Source organism: Contarinia nasturtii, unplaced genomic scaffold, assembly GCF_009176525.2.
Source record: "Contarinia nasturtii isolate CC-2019 unplaced genomic scaffold, AAFC_CNas_1.1 Cnas_scaffold_220, whole genome shotgun sequence".
NCBI lineage: Eukaryota > Metazoa > Arthropoda > Insecta > Diptera > Cecidomyiidae > Contarinia > Contarinia nasturtii.
Window position 1 is genome coordinate 2,798,458 of NW_022197577.1, and position 20,588 is coordinate 2,819,045.

At 34.7% G+C, this 20,588-nt stretch overlaps 1 protein-coding gene across 5 annotated transcripts in view; it reads right to left on the minus strand.

Annotated features, from left to right (window-relative positions):
* LOC116337194 (nephrin-like) overlaps positions 1 to 9,144 on the minus strand; it is a 279,498-nt gene extending 270,354 nt beyond the window's left edge. For all 5 annotated transcript variants that reach the window (XR_004200788.1, XR_004200789.1, XM_031761577.1 and 2 more), the window contains exon 1: positions 8,284 to 9,144. The gene's annotated coding sequence lies outside the window, so the exon portion shown is untranslated. The remainder of the gene's footprint in view (positions 1 to 8,283) is intronic.
* Positions 9,145 to 20,588: the final 11,444 nt, after the last annotated feature.

A 20,588-nucleotide genomic window follows, 5' to 3' on the forward strand; every position in this document is an offset into this window, starting at 1 on the left:
TCTCTCTCTCTCTCTCTCTCTCTCTCTCTCTCTCTCTCTCTCTCTCTTTGTGATGGTGTAGTTGTGTTTGCATTTTTCTCTGTGATTTTTTCCGCTTAGTTTTTGCCAGTCAATTTTTGTGTGTCGCAAGTGCGCAATATTACATTCAAGTTGGTAGACACGCTGGAGATGTAATAATATATCTGTTCGTTCTCTCGGCTCTTTTATTGAATCTGGTTACATTTTTGAGACTTTTACACTACGATGCCGAGAGTATCATAACACAACCGTCATATTGTCATCATCCATACAAATGGAATGCAAGAAAACACTCTATCTCACACTCACACACACACACAGCTCAGCGTCATCATTTGCGCCTCATTCAAAGCAAGAGTTTGTTATCTCATTCATAATGTGACGCTATTCTCTTAGTTAAATATTTTTTTATTTTTTCAGTTTCGTATTTTTTCTTTCGATGTGCTCTGCTTGTTTTCACTACTTTCTTTTCCATTGGAAATGGGTGCTCTTTGCATGCCCTGCACACATTTCCGATCTCTTTCACTTTTTCTTCGGCGCCTTTTTCCGCTTCTGTTTTTTTCTTCTTTCTTTCATTCTCCCTTTTCCTTTTTATGGCAATTTTATTAATGAGAAATTATAAGAGACAAATTAAATAGATAACGTTGTACACTTTCTGTGTGTATTTTACTTCACAAAATCATCTCTCTTTTTGGATCTCATTCAGTCTTTGAACTGGTATAGTTTCGTCGCTTTTCTTTTTTTGACTTCTGTTTTTCTCCCGGCATCCCGTTTGTATACGCTATTCTTGGCATACTTGAGTCTCTCTATTCAAACCGAATGTTTGTGCAAAATGTTTCCTGTCTGTGCGTTGTGGTGGTCGAATACCACCATCCATAATACAACATAATGTGCGCGCACTGATGCTGTCTATACGTATTATGTGTTCTCTTTGGCCCTGTTGTGAAGTATGCTTAAGAAAAGTTAATGCTTAAGATAAACAACGAAAAAAGAGAGCACCACGGAAGACAGCACATTAAAAGTGGCCGGGTCCAGAAATGCGTTTGCGGAATTATTTACAAAAGGCGAAATATAATTTCAGGCATGAATTAAACGATGGTGGACGTCATGAACCCATAAGTATCAATTCAGTACTCAAATATTGAATTTATTCCGCAGAGTTAAAATGTCAAAATTTGTCGGAGACTTTTATTCTGCTGCTCGTTTGTAACCCATGCGTCCAGCGTGATGTGCTTTGTGCTCTCGAAATGTTTTTTTTTACGATTATGAAAATGTGCACGGGCAAAGAGGAATGAAATGCTTGCAAACGAATAGCATGGATTGCTTGAAATTCCATCGAGTTTCTTTTTGTCAGTTGTATTGTCTCTCTTTTGTTTCAAAACGATTCGTCGGGTGCTCATATTAAATTCGTCTGCACACAAATGAATGTTTGCTTTCAACAAAATCCAATATCGTTTTCGTATGTACGAAAGACAACTAACAACGACTATAGCATTTCGTCTTTTTTTTAGTTTCTAGCGAAATGTCTTGGAAGGACACTTGAGAAAGACAGTTAAAATACATGAAAAAGTAAATACAACGAATGCGTTTGCAATCGAATACAACGAAAAATGCCAAATGCCATACATTCCCATTTTGCCGAACATATCTGAGTTGTAACTTGGAAATTCCTTGCATTCAATGAATTTTCCAGTCATTCAAGTTCTTTTTTGCTACTTATTGCAAAACTGCGATTTGCTCATTCAACTATCTCCATTTTCATTGTTTCAAACGTTGTCGACGAGCCATTTTCAAATGAAAAATTCTGATTGTGAACAAGTGTAATTTGTTTTTGTTTATTTCGATTGAACGAATCTTTGATTATTGCTTGATAAAATCACAAACAGAATTCTCGATTTACTCATAAATTACTAAATTAGGCGATACAAACGAAGTTCTCTTTTCGCCTCGATTGACATACTAAAAAATTGACAAACAATCAACAGCCGCTCATCGACTACTCAGCAAATCAATTGAAATTACTGCTGTTGTTGGGGTAGAAGAAAAGGCCATATGAAAATAAAAACAAATCCGAATTGTTTGCATTATTTTTGTCGTTGATTTCTTATCGTTGGCATGCAGCCGGCAAAAGCATTCCCGATCAACTTCAAAATGAAAAAAGTTTTTTTTTTAAATACATATATAAAACAAAGCACGACGAAAAAAAATGCGATAGCATAGTTTTGAAACTGATCTTTAACATCCTGTCACGAGCTTTTAACTTTTTAATGTTATAGTTTTCAACTGCGTTCCACTTTTCATCTTCTTGTTTATTCATTTCGAACGAAGGTTTTTTAGCAAAATATTTAAATTTTCTTTATTTGCTACACGCGCTCCCATTCTCGTTCGTCCGATGCGATGAGATGTTTAATTTTCGAGTAATTTTTGTGAATATTTTAAATCTTTTGAAAATGTCATCGTAGACAACATAGTGCCAAATTAAAACGAATGAAAATGAATTGGATTTTATTGAAAAAGTATGTACAACATTTTTCAATGTGATTTACAACAAACTATTCGAGTAATCTTGAATGCATTCCACAATAATGAGCACGAACAAAAAAATATTTACTCTTCATCCGTAAGCGCAAAAAATAATTCGATCATTATACTTTTCAAAAAGAAAAATTTTATTGCAAATTCATCATCGCATCACCAAGAATTTTCATTTACTCACGACAACAACAACAAGCAAATTGCGAAACAAAAAAAACTAGTTAAATTGAAACAAGTAGCTATAATAATTTTTGTTCGCACAACTTTGCACAATCGATTTTTGAGTTAAAAAAAATCCATTGAACAATGTTCAAAAAAAAAAAATTGAAATTTAACACAAAAATTGAATGAAATTGTTTCGAGACAAAGAATGGAAAAAAGGATGTTGTTTCGCTTTAATACACAGGCATTGGAGCGGAACTCACAGGAAGAAAGGAAGATAGGAAGGGGGGAGAGAAAGCCTGGTATGTGATATTCATCCAATTCCCATGCTAAACTAAGACAGAGAACAAAAGGATCTACAGATGAGCGCTATTTGAGCACTTTATTATTATAAGTGATAGCATTTTCGGTTTCTGGGGTATCACACTGTTTCATGAGTGTGTGCATCGCGTAATAGCGAAAAATTGAAATTTATTCTCGCCCATATTTTTCACTCATTTTGGGCTCTCACTTTTTTTTCTCTGTCGATGTGTTAAAAACCATTGTAGTGTGTGTGTGCTGAACGCATTTTTATGTTCCGAAAAGAATGAACGTAAAACCGCAAACGAAAGGTAGAAGGAACACCTATTGAATGTGAGTGCGCGTGGAAAACGTGAGAAAACACATTTTGATTATTCAAATGTTCGTGTATCTTCTGGTTTTATAACGGGCTGTACAGCAGCAGGCGTAAAAAGCTTGCAATTTAAGTTGGGATGCACAAATGGAGCGAATGATGCGCTCTCCATGCTGAACAATAAAAATAAGATATATGAACAACGGCAATCGGACTGGCACGCAAATATATACACCGGAAGAAAAATCAAATCATCCCTTCACAATTTTACCATATGGCAGTAATGAAACTTGGGAATTGCAACCTCGTTTGCACTGGAATATTCTTTTATTCTAATTCACGAAAATTGAGGCACATAATATTTTATTATTTTTGTACAAATACAGCGGAGTTGATGAGCATTATTGCTAGAATACACTATCCATGTGTGTGCAAACCATGATGAACCGCTTCACGGGCTCACCCAACTCATATGAATGTATGGTTTTTTTTTTCAATTGTGCGTTTCGCTTCATCTCATTCAGTACGTTTATCTAGTATTATTATGTAATATGGTAAAAAAGCAACACGCAAAGCTACAAAAATTATTGCAGATTATACATATGCAAACGAAAACACCTTGCCAGTCGACAAATGAAGAGTAAAAAGAAGGAAAAAGCCAGAGAACAATTACGCGCTTCAGAAGAAAGTAAACACACATCAAACATTGAATTATACAACAGGCAACGCGATAAATGACGACGGTGGGGCGAGAGATAGAGGAAGAAGAACAGAAGGGAAAAGAATACACATACCAAATCAAACAGAACTAAATGAGATCAAAATGGATTCATTTTCCCGGTATATGCATAGACAAATGATGTTCACAGCTTATTTTTCTGACTCGCGTGCGCGCACGTGTGTGTGTATGTTGATTTTGTGGATTGTGTGTGTGTGTGTGTGTGTGTGAAAAGACTCCCGGTGAAATCTTAAAAGTAGAAAATTTATTTTCCACATGCATAAAAGCCGTCATTTCAATTCGTTGTTGAAACGTGATGACGGCACCATCTCAACATTTTACTCGTACTCTGGATTTGGATTGTGTTCGTCCCGTTGCCGTACTTGTCCATTGCTCACGATGTAAGCGTGTATGGAAAGCATGCTTATTATTATTATTATTATATGAAAATGGCGAGATTTTAAAAGAAAATGCAAATTACTCAATGAACATAAATTTCTTTCACGCGCACAACACCAGAGACGAACGAAAAGTAAAAACGAAGAAGAAAAAAAAACATAACATCATTTGGAATAATAAAACCATTTTGAAAGCTTGGCGCTGTAAACTTTTCATCGACAATGAATAAAACAAACGCAACAAAGTCGTTGTATTACTACAACGAACAACAACAACAACGAGAAATTGTGTGAGGAAAATATTGTTTGGCTTCACAAAGAAAATATGCGAAAGAAAAAAACAACCGCCGAAGAATTTATGCACATTTTTCATTGAATCGTCAATTTTTGTCTTGTACCGGCTTCGGCGGTTTCCATAGATTCTGCTACTGCCTGCTCTGTATCTTTGTATCTATTTGTGTTGTCGGCGGCTCAGACATTTAATACCATTTATAGAGGAAATCAAAATGTACGCGCAGTGTTTATTGTTCGCTTTGGAAATGCTTGAAAATCTGTTTTTCGTTTGATAATAACAACAATTCAATTGTTCGATATTTTTTTTTCCGATTTAGAACCATAAGCTCAATTGTTTGCAAGTTCTGCTGCTACCTTCTTTATTTCATTATCCATATTTTGCCATAGACCGCATTTGAATACCAATTTGTGTTTTTGCTAAATCACACATTTCTATACATTTTCCTTGTTTCATTTACTTCCCCATTTCTTTGTCTCTGCCACTCGCTCCGGCCTTCGAAAAAAAAATCCCTCATAACAATTCGTACAATTTTCATTAATGTGATTATTGTTTTATAGAAAGTTTGTCGATTTTGTATTTACTCAAACCGCTGGTATCGTTTATCCTAATGACATCAGGTGTATCGATTTATTTTCAATCGAATAAAAAAAACGAATGGAATGGAAAAAAATTAAACGATCTGCTTTTTTTGAATAAATGTGTGTCTGGTTATTTCTTCATAGGCTATAAAATTGTTCTTCCCCATTTAAATTTTATGATTTCATTTTCTTTGTTTTGAATCATGTTCATGGTATTTTTTTTTTTTTTTTTTTGAATATAAAAAAATGTTTTTTTTTTTTAATTTTCTAAGAAAACGTCAAAATCGTCTTTGTTTAATCAAATCACGACAATTAACTGTAGTTGTCGTAGTTCTATTCTATATTAATGGAGCTCATCAAAGTGTTTCGGACTCGGTTTTTTTGAAATGGAAATGTGTACGATTCAATTTGAGCGATTTTTCTGCCATTATTTTAGAATTCCTTTGAGCGTCGGAAATGTTTGTGATGGATATGCGCACACGGATGTGGTGTTCTTTTTCCACTATCATATTTCCCATATTTGACCGCGATTGTTTGTTGTTGCCCGAAATTCTATTCGGCTTTCGCATAAATTCAAGTGTTTGGGTTGCAATGCTGATTGCGTTTTATGTGTTCATTCGAAATGTGGCCAACGATGTATTTGCACAGCGTAAACTGACACGTTCTCACATGCAAATACCTTTGGTAATTCGATTCTATGCTTTCTATTTTTTCTCGTGTAGGAGTTTTCACATCGTTTGGGATGTTTTCATAATGCAAAAAGCATGTTTCCTCCCATTTAAACAATATATATGTACCTTGAGCATTCGAAGCATGCAGATACCGATCACAATACAAAGAATCAAAATATGCAAGCTATTCTTTAGTTTCACAATGCCAATTATCAGGTAAATGAAAATACATGCATAGTTTTTTGCGCCACTCGATATAGTTCGTAGCTTTGATTTGAATCGGTGTTGGCCAATTCGAAATGGTGTGTACGGAATTAAGATTTCAAGCATTGGAATGCGCGCAGTTTTAATTTATCTATTCGACTGTTGTTTGGTTTGGTTTCTTTTATTGAACAAAAGCCGTCAACAAGCTTATCCATTCTCTCAGTTCGGTGCAATAAATATCGTTTCACAATTCACTTGAATATTTTATGCAACAGAGAGGGTGGGACGGGCACACAAATAGCGAGAGAAAACGTCCAAAAGGATAATTTGTATCGTGAATCGGTTGAAAAAAAAAGTCGTAGAAGAGAGAGAGAGAACAAAAATAATGGAAATTCAAGGAAAGGAAAATGTGCTATACAACTAGCGGTAACAGACAAAGATTAGCAATATATCAGAACAAGGCGTATTCACAACACACATAACACGACCAACAAACAAACAAGCTTTTTATGCAACAGTGGCAACAACGAAATACTCTTCGTTTTATCTTCAATATTAGCATACAGTACATTAAATTGGTTATGTGTTCAATTGCGTTTGTTTCGCTTTGTTTAATCGCGAGAAACGCGTTTGTTTTCAAACACGCTCAGTTCTTGGTTCAAAGGAACCGATACAAGCCTTCCATTTTTTTTTGTTTCTCTCAATTTTCTTTCTTTCCTTTTTCTTTATATGTTTTGCCCGTTTTTTTCTCTGTTTCATACAGGCACAACAGCAACACCGATTGTGGGAATACTCGATGGTCTTGCATTTGGTTTTTCTATTAATTTAAACATTTTGTTTGTGAAAATGCCACATAACAAAATGATTGTTTAGCGAAAACATAGCTGCGGTGAAATTGCAAACCAAAGTACAATATAATAATGGTATTTATAAAACGATAAAATCGTCTCTTTGCTTGCATGGTATGCTCTCACTTTCTTTTGCCGGGGAGGGGGCTTGGTTTTTTTTGGATTATGCCATACGATAAAATACTATTAAAATTTATTGTTTTGGCTGGAAATCATTACGCCCCCTTCTCACCCGACACACACAATGACACTCATTCTCATTCATACCGACTTATTTCGGTTAATTCAAACCATTTTCGATGAATGTTAGCATTTCGAAATGAGAATCGTCTACAACGAAAACATGCTGACGCTTTGTCTTTGGCAAATTCGGTTGTTCGCTTTTTTGCCATTTTCCATTTGTTTGTTTGTCTTTGTGTTTCCAGACCCAAGATGTTCCTCATTTTGGTGAACCTAAAATCACACTTATCTTTATCGTAACCTCATTTCGATTTTGCTTGAAAAAAAAAAAACATGAACAACAACAAAAAACAAGAATGGCTACATTTGCAATAAACGTAACTTTCGACATGGAATATCGTTATGCGTATTCCACAACCACATTTTCGTCTTCCTCTTCATCTTCGTTTTTCTCTTTTTCGTCGTCGTCATCGTCGTCAGAGTGCGGCAGACGAAAAATAAAAGTTCCGATTCCTTGTTGTAGAAACAACCATAAACTGTTTCGCAATAAATAAAATTACTGCACAAATAAAATGAGAAAAGTATAAAATAAACCGATTCACACATGTTTTCAATGCTGCTGTTACTGCACAATATGCGTTTTGTTGTTGAAGCAGAAAACTCCAACTATACTCTGTATTCGGTATTGTTCATTTTTTTTTGGTTAAGTAGCAATTTTAGTGCAGTAAATCTTTGATGCAATCACCACCCTCCACACATACTCACTCACTCGCATGCATACAAACAATACATATTTTAACCGAATATACTTCGTAACAATGTAATGTACACATACACGAAGAGACTGAGTACGAGAGAGAAAGAGAGTGAAAAAAGAGTACTAAATCGCTATTTGTCTTTTATTCGTTCTTCCTTCTTTTGAAGAAATAAAACGAAGCTTCGCACAAACACACGGACCACCGAATTATATTTTCCCAAATGGTATAAAGAGCAGATGAATTCAAATATTTGTTGAAAACATACAAAACATTTAGAAAGAAAAATATAAATTCTTAAAACTTACATCATTGTCTTTGTGTGTATGTTTGACAGAGTCGCGGCGTGTGTATGTATGATCTCTTTAGATTTCATACGGTACTACGTTTCAAGTCTATTGTTGTTATGGGTTTTTTCGTCTTTTTCTCTTTTTAATATGAGAAAAATACACCGTTTGTACGTGGTCGCATTCATATATTGCCGCAAACGAAATATGATGCGATTATTTTATTTTGCTCACTTTTGTTAGTCTTTTTATGGGTATATGTTCTGGTTTTGTTTAAAATGCTGTGTGTATGAGTTTTATTTTTATTCCACTTTTCTACAAAGTTTTCCGGCTCTATTTAATTCCATAACTGTCGTCTTTTTCCACTTACTTCACACAGATTTTAAATATATATATGTGTGTGTGTGTGTGTGTGTGTACTTTTGCTTGAAACATTAGACGTTGAATGTCACATTAAAAATTAATGCTGCCGTTGGAAGCCTTACATTTGCAAAGCTGAAAAGTAATATTTACTGTCATGAATCGTCGGAAAAAATCAAATTCATTGATATGTTTCAAGCTATATTTTTCGCTGCTTCGGTGTTGCGGTTGAATTTATTGCAGTCCACGGTATAATCATATGTGTGTGGTCTACTTTGCAGTTCAAACGCAAAGTTCACGTTCATATGGTCCAATGAAATTGCTTTTGTCTTGTTTAAACTACACCGTGTTAAATGCAATGTGACAGTGATGGACACACATGAAAACACATCGATAACCGTAACACATTTAAATTTCACACGAAATATAAGTTATATCCGCTTCGATGAATCTATATTCTTCGAAGCGTTTACTACCAATACAGTCACTTTTAACGACACACTTAACCAAATTAACCACCAGTTTACTGGTTAGCTATTGACAAGTACTTATGCACACACTTTACCGAAATTTTCATTTATAAAATTTATGATTTGCACAGCATTGATTTTTGTGGACATTTTCTGTTTCACTGTTTTATTTTTTGCGTTCGCTAACTGTTTTTCGGGGTTGGATGTGGTTCTTCTGTTTTCCTTTCTTTGATGTTTTAGTATTTTTTGAACGGTTTGTTGCTATTTCTGGTATTTTTATTGGCATATATAAAAATAAAAACAACATACACACAAATATATAGAGCAAAAGGGCCGCGTAAAATTTACTGTATTCTTTTTGTTTCTCTCTTTCTTTTTCACGTTTTATGTCCTTTTCTCGCACGTGAATTTGCACGAGGTTCGCTTTTATTTTTATCGACACGAACTGGGACTCAAACTGATTGATATGTTTTCAGTGTGTGCCTTGCATGTCGGCGAACGGTCGTTCTCTTTTCTCAGGGTGGCCTGTTTGATATGGATGTTGCTAATAAAATGGCTAGTAATATATAATAATCGGCTGTCGTTTTCTGTTTTTGTTACGTTTTTGTCTTGTATATTCACACAAAACGCTTACAACATTCAACACACGCTTGACCACTGACGTTTTTGTCTCTTTTTACTCGCTTTCTTTTTTTCTTCTTTCAATTCATCGGGAAAAAAATGAAGTGCATGCAATTGAAGCTAATAGATTTTGATGAATTGACACGTTGTCACTCACGGAAAACGAATTCCATCAATTATTATTATGTGCCGTTTCGTTTCGGACACAATCCCTTTATATGCCTTCGGTTATATGTTATATTGGTCATTATTAACTGACGAATTATGTCCAGGTCTTCATTCGAAACTGTCAGCCAGAATTTTGATCACCTTTTTAAAAAAACACTATATATTTTTTTCGGTTTTTTATGGCAGTATTTTATTTTCTAGCTTCTTTTGGGAATTCTGTTGGGGAATTTAAATTTTGGTTCATAATTTTTATGTTTATTTTTTATTGTGAAAACTGAATGCATCAATATAAAATATTTCAACACAAAATCGAAATCCGTTTGAGTTTTCTTTGAAAAATCTCAATCGTGTATATATTACGTGGTATATATGACGTTTATTGCTCAGGATTGTTACGAGAATTTCGTTCTATTTCGTGTGGAACGAACGCAGTAGCGTTGTCATTGATGATAACCGTACGAAAGTTAAACCGATACTATTCGCGTTCTGGAGAATGCTCTGGCTAGATGTATACGGAATAATCATCGTTCTCATACCGCTCGGATACTTCTACAAAGGCTAATGTGCGCGCGCGTGCCTTTTCCACTTTCTCACAATGCTGTGTTCTATTCAATGAATGTTGTTTGTATATCGGATCATCTACACTATACGAAATGTTGTGCCACGCAGACGAAATGATTAAATTTGACAATCGCATCGTCAAGCGACTGTATAACAGTAAATGGTGGAGAAAAATGACGGTTAGTAAAAGCGGCAGCAGTGCCAATTCAAATATGGCATAAACGAAAACAACATTTCTGAACCTAGGTAATGGCATGAAAGTAGAGAACGGAATGCAACAGTACAATGTAGCATTGCGCAGCCCGTCGATGCGGCATAGTATTTGTCAAATGAAACGTTGTTACCCCTGTTAGGGGAGCGCATGGAAAATGCCAAGAAAAATCGAAAATATAGCTGTGTTATTCGAAAAACCATGCAGGAATTTCCCCTCAATCAAAATGAGAGAATTTTTTTAAGCGTGTACACACATTTTCAGGAGAATGTTTTTATAACACCATCATGAGGATGGATTGATAAATTTGTCGATTGTAAACCAAAATGCAGTTGTCATCCAAATATATTCAAACACCTGTCGTAAGTTTTGCTTGACTCGACACATTTTGCATGATGGCCTACTGGAAGAGATGTCATCGAAAACACAGCACACATCAATTTTATAAAATATACAATGTTTAAAATGCATCCACGAAAATTGTGATTGCATTGCATGATAAACGCGTCCATCCAATTGACTAATCATTGCGGATTAACGATTTTATCATGAATTGAAATCACACACGCAAAATATATTGCCGCTAGAGTGAATATTTCATGAATATTGAAAACAACATGAAATTTTAATTCATAAATCAGGATTTGAGGCAAACGGTTTGGTGTTTTTTTGTTTTTGCATAGAACTGCATACATTGGTGGAATTGAGTCAGGACATTCAATGTGGAATGTGTGCATGGAATGTCAAATCAGCTTACTTTACTCGGGCGACAATATAAAAATTGTCGACATATTATACAAATCATCGTTTGTTGGTTGTTTCATACACAGTGCTTCATACGCTCTTTTTTTATCAAAGTTCCTTTCAAACCATTGATGTGAACTTTTTTCCCTTCTTTATCGTCGAGTGGATTGGTTGAAATAGATGGAATTGGGGAACGAGAGTGAATGAGCCAATAAACCATGCAATTCATTATTTTAATCTTGATTGTTGTTCATACCCGTCATGAATACAATGGTAAGTGTAAAATCCAATAAGCAGAAGCAGCAGCAGCAGAAGCGACAAACATGGAGCAAAAGACAAAAGTAACATGAAAATATTTTTTTTCCTTGTATTTATGTATGCGTATGAGTAAACTAAGAGTGTGTGAGGGTGAATAGTACCAGCAGCTTCATTTATTATCAGTGTAAATCAATGAACATAGGCAAGACATGTCGCCTGGTTTTTCCCTCACTTTCATGCCCTCCGCCAGTAATGTGTGCGACGATCATCTGCATCGAATCGGGCGGCTAAACGAGAGTGAAATAAATGAGACTTTTGTTTGAAGCGACGAACCAAATATTATTCTCTTTAGTATGTCTCATTCACCCATTCGCATATGTGGAAGGACGAAAAAGAGAAAAAAAATCCACGACAGACGTAAATAAATGAAAAACCAACAAGCGCAATATTTCATTTAAAAAATCACATCACGATTTTTCGTGCATTTAGAATGCGCGCCACCAAACACATTCATTGGCACAATCATCAAAATCACACTCTGATATAAACATTGGATCACGGTGTGTAGCAAAACATGAGCGTTGGCATTCCATCTCGAGCCAAACGAGCGGCACGTTTGTAAGTCGTGTGATACATGTGATACACGTTAAAAGGCAACAATTTCCCATTGAAGCACGAAACGGGCGAAAAATCTGTATGCAGCCGATACGCTTTGGTGTGTGGAAAATGTAACAACGATACAACCCAAAACAAGAGACACATTTCACATAGAGAGAAATGAACATAGCGCTAATTCAGGCTATCGCAAGTGTATACGAACGCACTTTGCCCAGAGACAATATCTCTGGCAACGTCGTCCCGATGTGTTGGTGTTTTTTTTTTGCTCGTATGGCATCACATTTGATGCGAAACATGTGATTATATTTTTATACATTTTTATTATTATAAGACCAATATTTATAATGTCGGTTTTTACACACAAACAACGATTCCGCTTGGATTACATCAGTGTAGGCTTATCGCTGCCTTCGTTTGTGTTTCCCTTTATCTTCTATGGCATTTACCCTCATCCAATCACCCTGCTTCTATCTCATATTTTGCACATTTGTTATGCCACTTGAAATTCCGCATTTAGTCATTTATCGTCGATTACAACAATGTTGAAAAACAAAAGGGCGACGAAAAATTCTGGCCAATTGACATTGTTACAAAATCGTTTCACACGATTTATGGAGAGAAAAAAAATTCTCGCCCCAAAAAAAAGTGAACAAAAATTATAAATGAAAATGATTTGTAGAGAGGATGGTAAAGGAGCATAGATATGAACAGTGAACACGCTGAAATGCAATGAACGAAAATTAGTTCCACACACACGCATTCGAAATAAAAACGAGCGAAAAGGGAATATTTCGAAATGACTGAACATCGCAATAAACGATGATGATTTTGTCGCGTTTTGTCTCTATTTTTACTTCAATTAATATGCAAATTGGCACCAAACTCTCTTTCGCTGATTTTGAACCGACGAAATAGTCCATGCAACCACCACCGTCACCGCCTTCAATAGCATTATATCGTTGATGTGTATATCCAAAATAGGTAGAAGTATACGTATCTTTCTCATGATGTTCATTCGCTTCGACTTAATAGCTTTGCTATTTGGAATTTCGTTAATGCACACATTATTACACATATCACACATAACACGCACCATCGTCATAGAGATATGAGACTGCGAATGTGAATGCAATACGAAAGCGAGCTTAGAGTACACAGAAAAAAAAAAACAAAAAAAAAATAAAGAAAGCAACCGAAACCGAAATCATGTATTGGGAGCGTGAATCAATTTTCGCTGTCGAACTGCCAAAAAGTGTACGATTTCAATCGGATCCGATAGTTAAAAATGATTGTGATAAATCGGTGACCAATTTCAAAAAATCGGATCCGATGTAATGTAATTAAAGAAACAACGCAGATTTGTTTGTTGTCAGAACAGAATGTTTAATATGTGTTCATTCAATGATCGGTGAACATCGACTAAATGTATTATTTTCAAAGGGACGTTTGGTGTGTGGTGGCGGGTCCTGTTTATGACCACTGAACGGCGCGTCACACACTTACAATAGTCCGTTAAACACTACATCGATTGCAATCGGATGCTAGGAAATGGGGCCTTAAGAATAATTTTATCGCTGTGAAGCTGAGTGCATCCGCTCTGATTTTAGTGAGCATACCAGTAATGTTGACGATAGTTCTGTTGAAATTTGTAAACACAGCAATTTGAGTGATGACCAATATGATGCCGAACGCAGCAATATTGACGAAAGACACTATCATAGTGACAAAGGAATGGCACGTATATGAGAGACATGGCGACGTGCCAAACCGTAACGCCATCTATCGGATAGAATCTGAATTACAAATTTCGTATTGACTATTTCATATTTGTGTAATTTTGTTCGTAGAATTATAAGGTTTATTCCGACAAATTTGTGAGGTTTTTGTTCGCCAACATTTTACATAGTGATCCAACTGAACAATTATTACCATCAGAGCAGTTGAAAATAATTGAATATGATTTCACAGCAAATGGCTTCACTTTGATTATGTTTTCTGAATGTTCACAAGTGTCAAATACAGCGGTACTCTTGCCCTGTATGCGATATAAGTCAGTGTAGGAAAACTACCAGACCGAAGTAAAATCGAATAGAGAATGCAATTGTCCCAGCACCAGATAATATGGTATTAGTGATACGACTTCATGTTTGGTGAAACTTGAAAGATGCTGGGGAATAGTCAATGGCTCCAATGCTCAAGGAAGCAATATTGCTATTCAAAATAGCCTATTCCATTCATTGACAGAGAAGACCATGTTTTGGTGACCACTACGCAATGTCGTCAGTCTTGCATATTCGACTCACCAACATTTTGGGAGCTGCAACCCAATGGAAGTATCAAGATCTATGTCGAAAACGTCACCATAAAGCTAGCCATAACGTCAAAGTAGCAGAGCGTCCACGCATACATCTATAGTGAAAAGTTTGATGGGATAACTTCGGTAGCGCTGATGTCATGAATTGAGAATGATTCTGGATCGTTGATTTTGAAATCTCATTCATTAAGAACACAGATCATTCAGTCATTCTTTTGATTCTATATCCATAACATTAATGTTTTCGTTACACATGTGATCTCAGCTGGTATACGAAGTGCATTTGGACCATAGAAATGTTCGCCAAAGTTCGAGCACAAGCTCATTCGTTGAATTTTCTTGCTATCTTATTCATCATCATTACGAATTTTCGCCGTTTTGCACAATACTACCTTACTTTATAGTTCAGTAATTTTTGGTGTAGGGTAGCGCCACCGTATGTACATAGACATTTACATTTAAACGAACGCCATCTAACGTGTTTGATAATTTTTTTCCCCAAAAAAGTGGCACTATAATCCGTGTTTGGTTTTGCATCTGGTATATTACCAGAAAACGAAAGTTGCTCTTTTCAGACATCAATTTAACCGTTTTTAACAAAACTTAACTACTGTTACACTCTTTATTTTATTTACTTCTAATTTAAAAAAAAAGCACAAGAAAAAGCCTTAAATGCTGTTACAATGTGCATAATCGTTGATTTATTTTTCAAGTTCAATGAACGAAAGCAGATAATTTATTTGCACCATTTGCTATGATAAAGTACTGCATTATGTGGCAGAAATGGAATACATTTTCTTTCGCCATTTTCTGTGTATTTTTGAGCAAAACTACCCCTTGAGCACGAACCAATTGTAAGAACAAAAAAGACCAAAAATTATTTCACACTCCCAATATATGAATCGAAAACTGTAACCGACAAATAGACACATTGAAAGAGAGTGGAGAGAAGGAGAAATGAGCGTGATGCTATAACGATAACAGAACACGTCTTAATTTGCTCCATTTAATTTTAATCATTCGAAACGTGAGAACGTTTTTATTAGACGTTACGAATTTTGGCTGATAATCATAATTTCATTCGAATTTTTTGGATTTTTTCACGAAATTTGATATGATTTGCAGCTGAAAATGAAAATGCTAATGCAACCCATATACAAAGGCTAAAATTGGTACATGTGCGATTGTACGCGACGCAAGCAGCAATTTTCCCATAATATAATTTCACTTTTGGGATGGCTTAGATGAAATATTATTTGGCATTGCTCGAGCGAATAACTTTTATTCATTTCATTAATCATAAAATTCCACAAACACGATTTACACTACAAATGGTTGAGACTACACACAAAATCTCATTTTTACATCTTTTCTTTCTTGTTGTTGCTGTATTTTACGAAATCTGAATTGATACATTTGAGGTTTTGTGTCATGAACTCGCGTTAATATGAATGGGAAATAAGATTTTATGATATTGTACTGCCGTGGTAAATTAGTATGCATGCGTGTAATTGAAAATGAATTTCTACTCATTAATCAATGTGACAAAGTCTTGAACAATTTCAAATAAACTCATTCACTCTGTGCTTTATTCGCACAGCCAACAGAAAGTGCACATGATAACGGATTTAAAGCGGTTACCACTGGCAAGTATGCCCAATGGATTTCATAGAAAACAGCGCATTTTTATGTACCCTCTTTTGTGTATTCCCCGGTGACCAGATGCCGTCGTTAAAATTGTTTACACGTTTTTTCACACATCAACAATGTAATATATATCAAACGGAAAGGGCTAAAACATCAAATTCTCAATTGTGAGAATCAATTACATCACATTCAAATTTTAGTGTCGAAATGTTGGAAAAATCAAATAGATACATTGAAATGTTCATTAAACAAAACATGATTGGAAAATGCTGATTTACGTGACCGTAGTATTATCGTCGCATTGAGCGGTTGTGTTTTCTCATTTTTTACGTGTTGCTGATGATGACTTGTCGAAATGCATATAAAAATAATTTGAATCTTATAACAATATTCTAATAATTGTGAGCTCAATTTAAGGTGTTTTAATTTTTTCTTTGATTTAATTTATCGATGTATCACGTTTCACTGTTTAATCACCGATATGACTTGAGCTGGAAGTGAATCTTGAGGAGCAGGTGGACCCGATCTGAACATACTTGAACAAATTTCGTTATTTTTGCGATATTTCCATCAGAAAGGTGAAATTCTAATATATTAACTGTTACTCACCAGCTATTTATTAATTACTAACATTTTAGTAATTCAATAAGATCGGTTTTTAGTAAAATAATAAAATATTTAATAATTACTTGTTTGTTCTTTTGAGCGGCATTCAGATTGATATCAGTCCTTTTGTATAACGAATCTATTCACACAGCGTCATTCTATTTGAACCTAACAAAGAGGTTTTTTTTTATTCTGATAGTATATTCGATGAAGCAGCACAAAATTGGAAGAGGCAACGACATGGACCTCTTTTTATGTGTGCACAGTTGCCTTTGTTATCGTTATCATCAGTGAATCCAAATATATATTACCAGTCATATGATGCATGCATTACTCAGCCACTAGACTAGTGATTAGCGTGCCAGGTTTGTGAGCGTGAGGACACGAGTTCGATTCTCGGTCAAATTTCGTCCGGTATTTTTCCACTGTGATTCGCTCAGAGTTATAAGTGGTTTAATGCGGAGGAGATTTGACCGGGTCTCTAATTTGTGGAAGTGCTTGGGAGGGCACTTAAAGCCGTAGGTCCCGTGTGTGCAAACGAAGATATGGGTTCAGCACAGACACGTAAAATGGACTGCTTTCGCGTTAGATGGTTGTATTGAATATGTGAGAGATTGCAAATACAACAACCGTAAAAAGGTAGTGCGCCATCTCTGGTGAATATAAGAAAATATTATATTATATTGAAATAAGAAGAGCCCAACGCCATCTAGGAATAAATGGAATTCTTGTGACTGTCACGACATTTGACTTGAAAAGGAAGCCCATGGATCACTGGCCCTGTATGGAGGCTGGTTACATGGCTTCCATAAAGTGGGCCACATCCGTGGGAGAATGCTCCAAGCAATCGAGTGACAGCACAAGTCGGGTCGTCATGCAATAAGTTACTAAAACTTGAGCATCGAGTGAATAACTCCCCGTTTAATCCAATAATCCAATAATCCATGCATTACGTAGGTTCTAAATAAATAGATAAATTATTTTCAAAATATTTTGTTTTTATTTTTAAGTTTTTTTATTCATCCGTTTATGATTTAGAGGTTTTAAAATTAAAGAAAAAAACAGTTTTGTATGAATGGGGTAAATAACGGCAAATATGTGGTTATACAAATAATATATGATTTTAAATGTGTTCGTAAACAGCAGAGATGTGAAACACACACAACAAAAAACAAAATGAATAGTTATTTTTATTATTTGACTAAGCCACTCAACAAATAACTGCTTTATATCAGAAAATTACATTGAACCATGAAGCTATACATACACTAAACAAATAATTTTACAAAAAAAAGATATCCAGTCAACTGGTTGAAATGCATACGAGTTTTAAGAAATAACATTTCTATTACGTGTTGACTCAAATTAAAGGTCGGAGTCATCGTTTTTGTTCCTTTTTTATTCAATAAATATTTTTACGTTTATCGCTACAGCCACACTATTATTCTCGGGTAGAAAACACATTAACTTTTAATGCGAGCTGCATGTTGAATTTTTGTGTTTTGTCATTGCTCAAATATTCTTCGGTTAAAATACCTGCATGCTTTTCCATGTTGTTTACAAAATGTGCACTTATAAATTATGCAAGGGGAATGTCACAAAGAAGTACTAGAATTATATCATTCGGAATAGCCGAATCATTGATAGAATTGTTATTATTGTTATTCATCGTTTTTCTTTGAATTTTACCTATCGTCTCCGGTCCTCGTAAACTTATTACGTGGTCGTCGGATATTAATATTATTTATACTATTGTTCTTTATTTGTGCCTTAACATTTACTCATTAATTAAATTAACTTAAATTTTCATGAAAAAGTTTCAGGCCTTCAAATAATTTTGTTGAAAATAAAAATAATAACTTAAGTATAACTTATAAGTAATACAATGAGTAATACAATGGATATTACTAAAACTATTCAATCCCTTAATCCATATCTATTCAATGTTTTTCTCCAAAATAGCGCACAAAAATAATAGTTTGTTTGATTTTTCTCCCTTAATTTCGATGTTCTTCATCTCAAAACGAAGATGCCAGACGTTTGGATTTTTTTGTGAAAAAAATTTACTCAAAAACAATTTATACCGTTCTACCATTATTTTGCTCTTCTTTGTGATCGTGTTCAAATAAGACGATGTTTCTGCTATTTCAAAGCCAATTAGAAATCTTTTGTGTATAGGACGTTTTTCTTTAAGATCATTCATTAAATCTTTTATGGTTGATAGAACCGGTACATGTAGTTTCCAGGTATCATGGAGTAAAAAAATTTCTAATTCAATAAGGCTTCCTAAATGATATATGCCTCTATGGAGTTCTGAACATTTTAAACCTGCATCAATGCATATTCGAAGTCTTTTTAGTTGTTGAAAATGTAAAATGAAATTAATTGACTCTTCATTTAAATAACCAACATAATATTCAAGTTGTTTCACCGGAAATAATCCAAGTAATATGCGATTTTCTGTCATTCGCTGCAGATAATGTGTTGAATACCCTATCGAGAGACTCAATTGTGACAAATTTCCAGAGTAAATGGATTCGAATGGAAACAAATATGTGATAAAACCTTCGTCATCATTATATGTTTCGTCTGGCTTTAATATCTTGAAAACTTCCTTTCGAAAAACTTCATAACTAAACATCATTTCCAATTCTGTTTCTCCAAAACCTAAACTGGTCAATTGACGATTAATATTTACGAAATTGCGGAATTGTTTTAAATTTTCCTCTTCCAAACCCATGGCGTTTTGATTATAGTTTCCAAAATGCTTTAGAGTTGATATTTGGCCGACCTTTTTTAAATTAACATTGGTTTTGACAGTGTAAAATTCTAAAAACAAAATATTTGGCGAATTTTGGATCAAAGATACCATTGAATTAGACAAAAAACTGTCAAAGAGCGTGAAGTTTTTCAAATGTTGGAAGATAGGAATATTTAAGGTTATTCTTTGAACATTTGATAAATTCAACTCCACAAGACTTTTACTGCATTTATTAATGATTATTGAAAGAATTTCTTGATTTCTTTTCTGCAAGGGGAAAATCGGTACTGAAATACTAAATATACTCAGAAGTATTGAAAAGTACCGAAACGTATCAAAACATACCAAAACCTACTAAATAGGTATTCGTTTCAAAAAAATAGTGAATAATTTTTTCATGTTTTCGACTGTCTTTTTGGTGTTACATGGCAAGCTTGTATGAAACTCTCGGAGACTCGGTATAATGCACAAAAAAAGTGAATTTTTTTTTCGATATTTTTGTGCACTATACCAAGTCTCCGAGAGTTTCATATAAGCCTGCCATGTAGTAGCAGAAAGACAGTCGAGAATATTGAAAAAAAAAAATTCGTCTTTTCGGTACTTTTTAATACTTCTGAGTATATTTAGTATTTCAGTACCGGTTTTCCCCTTGCTTTTCTGTCTTGCAGGGTCAAATTTCACTTCCAATCGCTTAATTTGATTGCCGAATCCCCTCATAATATTCAAAAAATTGTAGAAAACCGAGTCGTCCGATGTAAATGCATCGAATATAATTAATTTGTTGGCGTGTTTTTTATTGAATATGTATTCAGCTTTGTTTAAAAAACGAACATGTGTAGCGGCAACTTCACCAAGTGTTTGTAGCTGTAAACGTTCGAATATCTTCTCTAAACAGTCGTCATTCAGTTGCAATATATTCATTTTTTTCATACTTGGATGCATATCGGTTTCTGGATAATGATATCGAAACGATTTTGGTTTTCCAAA